This window comes from Lygodium microphyllum, chromosome 23 (assembly GCF_053477565.2).
Source record: "Lygodium microphyllum isolate KBCC chromosome 23, Lygodium_microphyllum_v1.1.10, whole genome shotgun sequence".
Classification (NCBI taxonomy): Eukaryota; Viridiplantae; Streptophyta; class Polypodiopsida; order Schizaeales; family Lygodiaceae; genus Lygodium; species Lygodium microphyllum.
In genome coordinates, this window is record NC_141157.1 from 118,884,094 (window position 1) to 118,893,345 (window position 9,252).

The following is a 9,252-nucleotide window of genomic DNA, read 5'->3' on the forward strand; positions in this document are numbered from 1 at the left end:
ACCAAGTAAGAGAAACCCAAAATTGGAATAAGGACAAACTCATAATTCGCATTAATCAGCATAAAGTGACTATTTTCTTGAAAAATGTTACCATGCCCTCACCACGATGTAAACTATAAATAGCCAATATGGCTGAAGGCTTAAGTGATGAGAAGGAGGAGAAATTTCTAAAGACTAATGCCAATTTATAACTGTAGTATCTAATTCATATTTTGTAGATCAATGAACAGTATATGTGGCCACAAAGGTTACTTGTCAAAACCTTGAAGAAGAAGGAGAAGGACAACACTCCAAATAGCTCTAGAATTCAAAATTTGGACTATGAGAAGGAAGATGTTGATATTGATGATATTGTTGATGTTGAGATAAAAGAAGTATTGAGATAAGAGCAAGAGTTTGAAGTGCAAATGCAGAAGGTCAGAAGAGTAAAGGAAGATGAATTAGACACAGTGTTTCTCGATCTAAACTAGTGAAGATCAATGCTTGACTAGATCCACAATTTTGCAAGAAGCTCATCAGTTTACTAACTGAGTTTAAAGATGTGTTCACTTGGGAGTACTTAGAGATGAAGAGACTAGATTCTCAATTCTATTGGCATCAGATTTCTTTGAAACCGAATGATGTTCTAGTCTAGATGCAGCAATACTAGATGAATCCTCACATGACCAAACATGTCAAAGAGGAGTTGGACCAACTACTATAGGCCCAGTAGATCAAGCCAATTGGATTTCTCCGATTGTCATAGTCCCAAAGAAGAACAAGAAATTGTGGATTTGTGTTGACTACAAAAAGCTCAATGTAGCCACTATTTCGAATTCGTTACCCATTCTCTACTTGGATACTATTCTGAATGAGGTGGCTTGCTACAAGATGTACTCCTTTCTTGATTACTTGAGTGGCTGCAACCAAGTCCAAATTGCCCCATAAGATCAGCCTAAAATAGCTTTTATCATTGCATGGAGTGTGTACGTCTGTACGATAATGTGGTTTGGCCTCAAGAATGGTATGACCTCTTTTCAGAGAGACATGTAGAAGATATTTGGGCCTTATCCAAGTGATTTTTTGAGAGCCATTTTGAATGACTTTAGTGTATTTGGGAGAACAATATTATATTCGATGGACCTCTGTCTCTATCTAACATGCTACCGAGAGATAAGCTTAAGTTTAATTTTTTTTAAATATGTGCTTGCTATTTAAGGAGGAATTTTACTGGGCCATGTTGTTTCTCAAGATGGCATTTCTATTGAACCCACCAAGGTGATAGCAATGATGCAAGCCATAGTGCCAGATTTACTATCTCCACTATTTTTATTACTGGGGAAAATCCAATAGCATGGTCGCCATTGTGACTTTTAGTGTACTTTGCCATTGCCTTGAACAAATTGGGATGTGTAGCCAAAGTTATCTTTTGGTGGAATCAAGAGGCCAACTTAGCATTTTATTGCCTCCAACCATTAATTTCTAGAGCCCCAATCATGATCCCACTGGATTGGGAGAAACAATTTCATGTATTTGTTGACACCTCTAAGATGGCTAGTGGCAGTATGCTGATGCAGGAAGATGCTAGTGGATGGTTCTACCTAGTATTTTATGCAAGCAAGAGTTTGTCTAATGCAGAAAAGAACTACTCAGTCAAAGAAAGAGAATTCCTTGGCATTATCTATTTCATCAAGAAGTTTCAACACTATTTTCTCAAACATACTTTTGTTTTTCATGTGGATCATTTAGCTTTAGTTTAGTTGGTTAAATAGTAGAATCTCACTAGGCAACTAGCCCAATGGATTCTTATGTTATAAGAATTTGAATACAAGGTGATACATCACCCTAGAGCTCGTCAACTTTGTATCATGCCTTGATTTTGGAGAACCCCCAACTCTTATCAAAGATGAGCTTCTAGATGCCCATTTATTTGCAACCACAAATCCAATAAGCTAGCCTATGGTGGTTGACCATGCATAGTGATACATGTAAGTGGGTCCAATAGTGAGACTCCTCTCAAATTTTGTGGTGAACTTTTGGCACTAGAGATCGCTTGCCATTCCAATCAATCCTACCTTTGGAGCCCTTCCAAAAGCAGGGTCCAAACTTTGCTTATTTAAGAAATAAGTAAATCCTAATAGCCACTAGTTATTGCAGGAAATGGGTAGAAGAATGGTCTCTCTTAGACAATGCTACCAAATCGATTGTTAAATGCCTATTTAGAGATATCTTCACAAGGTATGGTACCCCTATTGAATCGGTCAATGATAGAGTTCGCATTTTATCAATAAGGTCATCAAGAAACTCGCCTCATTTTTCCTTATTGTGTATACAAAGTGCTCCCCTTATTATCCACAAGCTACTAATGGCTTAGCAAAATCAACCAACAAGGTGATGTGTAGAATTTTAACCAAGTTGGTAGATCAGAACAGAAAAGATTGGGTTGCCAAGCTTATCGCAACGCTATGGGTCTTTTGCACCTCCTTCAAGGCCACTATATCGGAATGACCCCTTACAAATTAGCATTTGGCCTAGAAGCCATTACACGTTTGGAGTATGTAGTAGTATCCAATTTATGGGTGTGGTACAAGGTTAGCTCATTCCAGAGGAATCCCTTCCTTCCTTTCTAAAGGAATTAATTCCTTTCTGGATGCAAGCCATCACACAACTTAAATAAGATTGAATCCATATTACCTACATTTTATCCGAAGTCCAAGCATGGCAAAAGCATCAAGTGGATAGGCTTTCTAAGAAACCACTTTTCCAGAAGAGCCAACTTGTCCTTGTCTTTAAGACCTGGATGGGCAAGCTTTTGGGAAAGCTCAAATTCTGATGAAGTAGTGCTTTTTGGGTCTTTCATAATTTCAAAAGTAACTCTTTCTATATCTGCCCAATTTATAAGGTGAACTACTGCCAAAGCCCATCAATGGATTCTCGTTGCATCATTATTATGCTAAAGGCTTTTGGTGCCCATTTTCCATAAAATCATATTCCATCACAACTCCTTCGTGCTCGAATTCCAAATATTGTCTTTCACTAGTTTCCCACATTAACTTAGATTCAAAGGTTACCAATCATGGTGACATGGGATTCATTTATAAACCCCACTCATTTGTTGATACCCCCGACAGTGACATGGTATGTTGTAAAACCCATTTTCATCGTGCCCTTTTACGGTCTATTTTGCTGATGTGGCGTACATGCGTTGGTCGTAGTCTCTTCACATTAACTCAATGGCATTTTAAGAATGTTTTTCTCTTTCAACGCCCTTATTTGTTATCTAACACTTGTGCTCATCACCTTGTTTCACAAATCTGGTTTCACTTCTGGTTACTTTCTAGCTTACAAGAACCCTCCTACCCTCGAGGCCCTTGCCAATGCATAGCCTTGGATTACTCCCTGTAGCTTATCAATTTTGAGAACCTACCATGGAGCATAACCCTAGTTTACCTTGCCACCCAATCCATCCTAGAGCAACTCCTCTCAGGCTCCATAATCCATGTTCAAGGTCACAAATATACCCTATCCACCAAGCAATTGTAGGAGGAGTTGTGCCTACCTAGCCATGGCAACCCCAATTCACAAACGCTCTCCATTGCATCCATCAAAGAAGTCTTTAGCCCCATGCTGGATAAGGAATACTGGCTAAAAAACCTTGTCAACCCCCACAAATCCAAGCACAACACCTTGAAGTTTTTGGTTGAAGCCCTATGCCTACAAGCCATTGTAATGAAAGTGATTGTGAGAGAAAGAGAGAGAGACAATGAGACAATGAGATGGAGAACGAATCACACACATGTATTGCTTGCTTGCTTACACACTTGCATTGCAATAGCTAAGAGCACACACATATATACAATAAAGTTGTGGATATAGTAAGTTTTCTTGCTAAACTATCCTCCACGTGTTATATATCTATCTTATCTAGTTTTCCTAAATATCTAGATATTGTCTTCCTAGATATTTTCTAAGTACATGTTCATATGAGTACATTCTAACATTTTAACATTCCCCCTCTCTAGAAAAGGTTAACAATATATCTTAACATTCTTTCTCCCTTCTCAAAAGAAAATAGGATGTCCTTTTGCAGTACAATGACTTTTTGCTAATCATCTTAGCTACAATACTAGTAAGATTACAATGATAAGTATAGCATGAGACCTTATCCTTGTTGTTGTAGAAGATATACATCAATATTTGCTTGCAATGATTTAAGGGATGTAAGTTGATGATGAAATCTTTGGGCTTTGGTTGATGGATGCCTTGATGAAGAGTTGATCACCATAGTTTACTTCATGATAGACTTCATAAGAGATGGGCTCATCATGTAGATAGATGATGTATTGCGATTGGAACTTGACAGTGATGGAGTGAAACAATGGTGAGAGCATGTTTGTAGATGAAAATATGATCCCAATGTTACTAGATATCATAGTAATATAGAGATTGAGAAGGTGGTTGTAACATGATGTTTGGGAAGGTTGTTGATGAATATGGAAATGTAAGTAGCAAGTGATTGATGATGTATTTCAAGTATGATATCTTTGAGAGGACTCCGAGAGTTGTGCATGAGAGGACTCCAAGAGTTGCACATAATATCTTTAGTAATACTCAATGTCAATGTGCTCTTTTATCCATACAAAGTAGTTTGTGCAAATATGCTCATGTATTTCTTTGAACTTTTTGAGTTATTTTCCCCTCCTTTGGAAGGCCAGTATATTTGGATGATTTGAGAAATATACATATTAGGACTTGAATAACACTATTTTATACCTTAGAATTAGTGTGCATGTAGTCTTTTGGATCAACACGTATGAAGCAGGCTTTATCTTTTGTATGATCTTTCACCTGAAAGTCAGGGCGCAAGTCTAAAATGCCAGGTAGTTGTATTCAAGCAGTTGTTGTATGATCAAGAATGAAATATGATTGGAGATAGCGCCCTGAAATGGCTGCCGATGTTTGATCCTATTGTTATTTGGTTGTTCCCTGAGTATTAATGTTGATCTCTTTCAAGTTATTCAACTAATGATGGCTATGGTGATAGTAAACAATGTAACATTTGATTGACAACATTTCTATGTTGCTGAATATGATATGTGCTTCATGTTTGGATGTATTTCCTAAATGTTATATGGTATCAATAGCTTCAAATTTATTCACGAAGTTATTTGCAAAAATGTGGTGTTTTCAAGCAGAATAATGTGTCTTGATTGTTATGGCATTCTAAGAAGCCATAACACTTTCGTGATCCTACCAATCTCAAGAAAATGATTTCTTGATTTAGATGTAGATCTGGAATCAATTCCTAAGAGATTTAGGCGACACGAATGCTGATGGCATTGACGATGTATCATGCGCCTTTTATGGGTAGCATTTATGTCAGGCAATTACCCTTATCATTCCAACCCTATTCTTACTAAGAGCAGATCATGAGAATTAAGGGAGGCATTAGCAAGGCAACAACAGTAGGAAGTCTTTCTTAATGATGCAGAGGTTGTTGCAGCATTAGGCATGCTGGATGAAGAATAGGCTGTACCTAATAGTCAGGGTGATCAGGATGTGGGTCCCTCTAGGGGTACAACAACCGTTTATAATTCTCCTGATGGTTCTGAAGAATCTTTTCCAACTCATTCGACTCCTAAAGTTTCACCTAATGTTTCGAAAGACGAGGAACCATCATTACCACCTAAAGATGAAGAAACTCGTCCTAAGCATGCACTCAAAAGACTGCAACATAGAGTGCTTAGGAGATTAGTTTTACTGAGAGGTACAACCCTTCAATCTAATAAGTCTTTAAAATTTAATCCTCTACTACCATTGCGGAGGCCTCATAAGCCAAACATAATGAATTGAAATCAGATTGTTAACGCAAAGGTTAGATCCTCTAAGTTTCTAGGAAACAAAAAAGAAGACCCTGATTGTCATGTGGCCCAATTTGAGACTAGGTGGACAACAAGTGGATTCAACCAAATGTATAGGGATCATTAAAAAAAGCAACAGTTTCGTACCACCTTCCAGGGAAAGGCTATGGATTGGTTTGCCAGTTATGGTATGGTAACCTTCAATTCATATGATGCTTTAAAAACAACATTTTTAGGCAGGTTTCATAAGGACAAAACTCCAGGAGATATTTTAAGGAAGATCAAGAAGATCAAACAAAAGACTATGTTAGTGGAGGACTATGCCCAGAAATTCGGAAACCTGTTGAATAGGTTGGATGCTAATGATACACCTTTAGTGGAAATGCAAATCAACTACTTTATAAAGGACTTGAGAGGTAATATTCGGAATCCCATTGCCAATGTTGAGATGGGTCAGAATGATACATTCGATATATTGATTAGGGCAGTTATGAGAGTGGAAAAAAGACTTGCTACCTCTACATCTAAGAATAATAAAGATGTGGACTCTTCGAACTTAGATTCTGATGCAGATTCAGAATCAGATTCAGACATAGATAGTGATGATGAGGATAGTGATTACAGCTCAGATTTAGACGATGATTCAAGTGACTCTGATGAGGATAACTCTAGCAAGAGGAGGCATAAGAAGAAAAAGAAGAAATCGGGATCAGCCAAGACCAAAAAGAAGAAGCCAAAGGATAAAGATAAGAAGAAGTCAGAGGATAGCAAGTTAGATAAAATGATAAAACAAAAGCTAAAAGATTTGGGTATTTCTCAAAGTAAGAAGAAGGAAAAACATTGTGAGATATGTCAGAGAAAGGGCCATGAAACTAGGACTTGCTAGTATAATCCTAATGTCAAGATGGCACAATGGATGCCAGTGATGCAGGCTAGACCAAGACCTATATCAACCAGCTGTAGTAAATCAAATTATATCAACTAGTTGTAGTAAACTACCCAAACGGGAGCATACCGCTATTATGGAGGTCAACGACACTTTGTTGGACCAAACTGTGAACTTTGGGCAAGGAATAGGACTGAGAAAGGAATGCCAGCAAGGTCCCACAATGATAGAAGACCTGCAGGAGCATCTCATCAACAACATCCACCTGGCCCGACTGCAACAGTTCTTATAGAGTCACCTAGCCAAGATGAGAAAAGGCAAGTCCCTAATGGTACAATAACTACTGGTTGTAGGAAAATTCGGCAAGAGAAGGTTCAAGAAGAGGCAAAGGAGGTGACATGTAATATTAATGTTGCAAGTATGCATGTTCATTTTGATTGTTCTAATTTTCTTGAAATAGAGGAATGTCAAGAGGAACCAATGGTCTTAGCAGTAACTAGAAGTCAAGCTGGTATGAAGCTTAATTGGCGGGAACAAGAGAAGATAAGGAAAAAGGAAACAAAGCAAGTGAGAAAGATGCAAAAACTTGTTGAAAAATGTGAAGCTGATCAAGTAATAAGATAGTCTATGTGTGTTGGCAAAAAGTAATAAGATAGTCTATGTGAGTGAGGATAAAATTAAGACAAGGTTTGTGGATAGGGATAAATAAAAGTGGAGGAAAATGGGAGGTAATGTAAAGGCTCGAGGTAGATTAGAAATGGGTGATGTATATGTGGCATGGATAGCTCAATGTCTCAAGGTGAAGAGGGTGAGTTTGGTTTAAGAAAGGATAGACAATATGTGTGTGTGGAAGATCACTTTAATGGGTAATGGATGGGTGGGCTAGAAATGAGGGTGAGAGAGAAGGGGTTTAGACCTTAATATGGCAAAGGACCAAAGGGGTAGGAAGGTAGGTAGAGAGAGGAGATAAGATGAGGTAAGGATAACAACACTAATAAAGATGACAAATATCTCACTCACTCTTAAGAAGAGGTAATAATAAAGAATACGAGTAGATGAAGATGATAAGAATAGACAAGAAGTAGGTGGACATGATAAAATGAGATAAAGATAATGAGGATAAGGTGCACGTGGACAAGGTTAGTTTACCTCGACGTAGATTCAAATCCTACTAATCTACATACAAAATAATTGATTTTGGTTACATGAAAGAAATAAATCTAAGGATTAATTCAGTAGACAAAAGTCGGGAAGCTAATAACCTAGGCCCTCAAGAGCTTGGTGTGCTCTTGAAACCATGTAGTGAAAGTGATTGTGAGAGAAAGAGAGAGAGATAATGAGACAATGAGATGGAGACTGAATCACACACTTGTATTGCTCACTTGTTTACACACTTGCATTGCAATAGTTGAGAGTACATATATATCCTCCACATGTTCTAGATCTATCTTATATAGTTCTCTCAAATCTCTAGATGTTGTCTTTCTAGATATTCTCTAAGTACATGTTTATATGAGTACATTATTCTAATAGCCAAGGTGTCCAATGTCTCCAAAAGGTAGCCTCTCTCTTTTTCTCCCCTTCTTCTTCTCCCATTACCTAGGCCCATGTCTTTCGTAACCACCTGCTTGTCGAGGTGAAATGTCTCGCTGACCGACCATTCAATATCAAAACCATGAAGGTGATGTACAAACAACACTTTACTCTCTTATTCCCCCCACCTGCTCTCCTTACTCCACCTTGTTAGCTCTCGATACTTGCAATGGCTGTTGCCCAGTCTCAACTTGAGATTGAACCCTTGCACAGGCCCAACCCCAACCCTCACGAAGACATGGTGGAGGAGTGCCTTGAAGGCTAAGTCCTCAAAAAGGAGGACCAAACAGAGAAAGACACTGACAAGCAGGCCTCGGAGCAAGACTAGCCACCCCAGGAAGCCAATCTTCCAAATCACCCAAAAGGTTTATCTTTGCCATGAATCTCTTCGCCAAAGTTGCACTCCTCAAGTTTAAGGGCCAAAAGAACCAATGGTGGAAGGAGGAGCCTCAAGAAGACAACAAGCCTCCTAGCCCCACTCCGGCAATCCTCAGAAGCCCGGACAACACCTCCTTTGCTACCACACCGCCCTTCACCAAATTGTCCTAGCTTGCCATCTACTTGTAAAAGCTCATGGCCGAGCTTATCTTCCACAACATCCTGCACCCTCCCCATTGGACTCGGATGGATCTCTAGTTGCAGCATCACCACCTCCAATACAACCCATTCTCCTCACGATGACCCCAACCTCCCAGCTTTGCAGCACCTTGCCTTTGGTCTCCCCCCAATCCCAATCCACCTCACCTCTTATTGCCTCCCATCCCTCCTTTGGCCCTCATCACCCCACCTTTGCGCCAAGATCAACTCAAACAAGATGATGCACTTGACATAAAGGATGAAGGCGACATTAGTGAGCGACAAGTTATTTCTGTGGGTCTATGTCCACTATGCATGCCAATGTTGAAGGCGACGATAATAGCAATATCTAAAGCA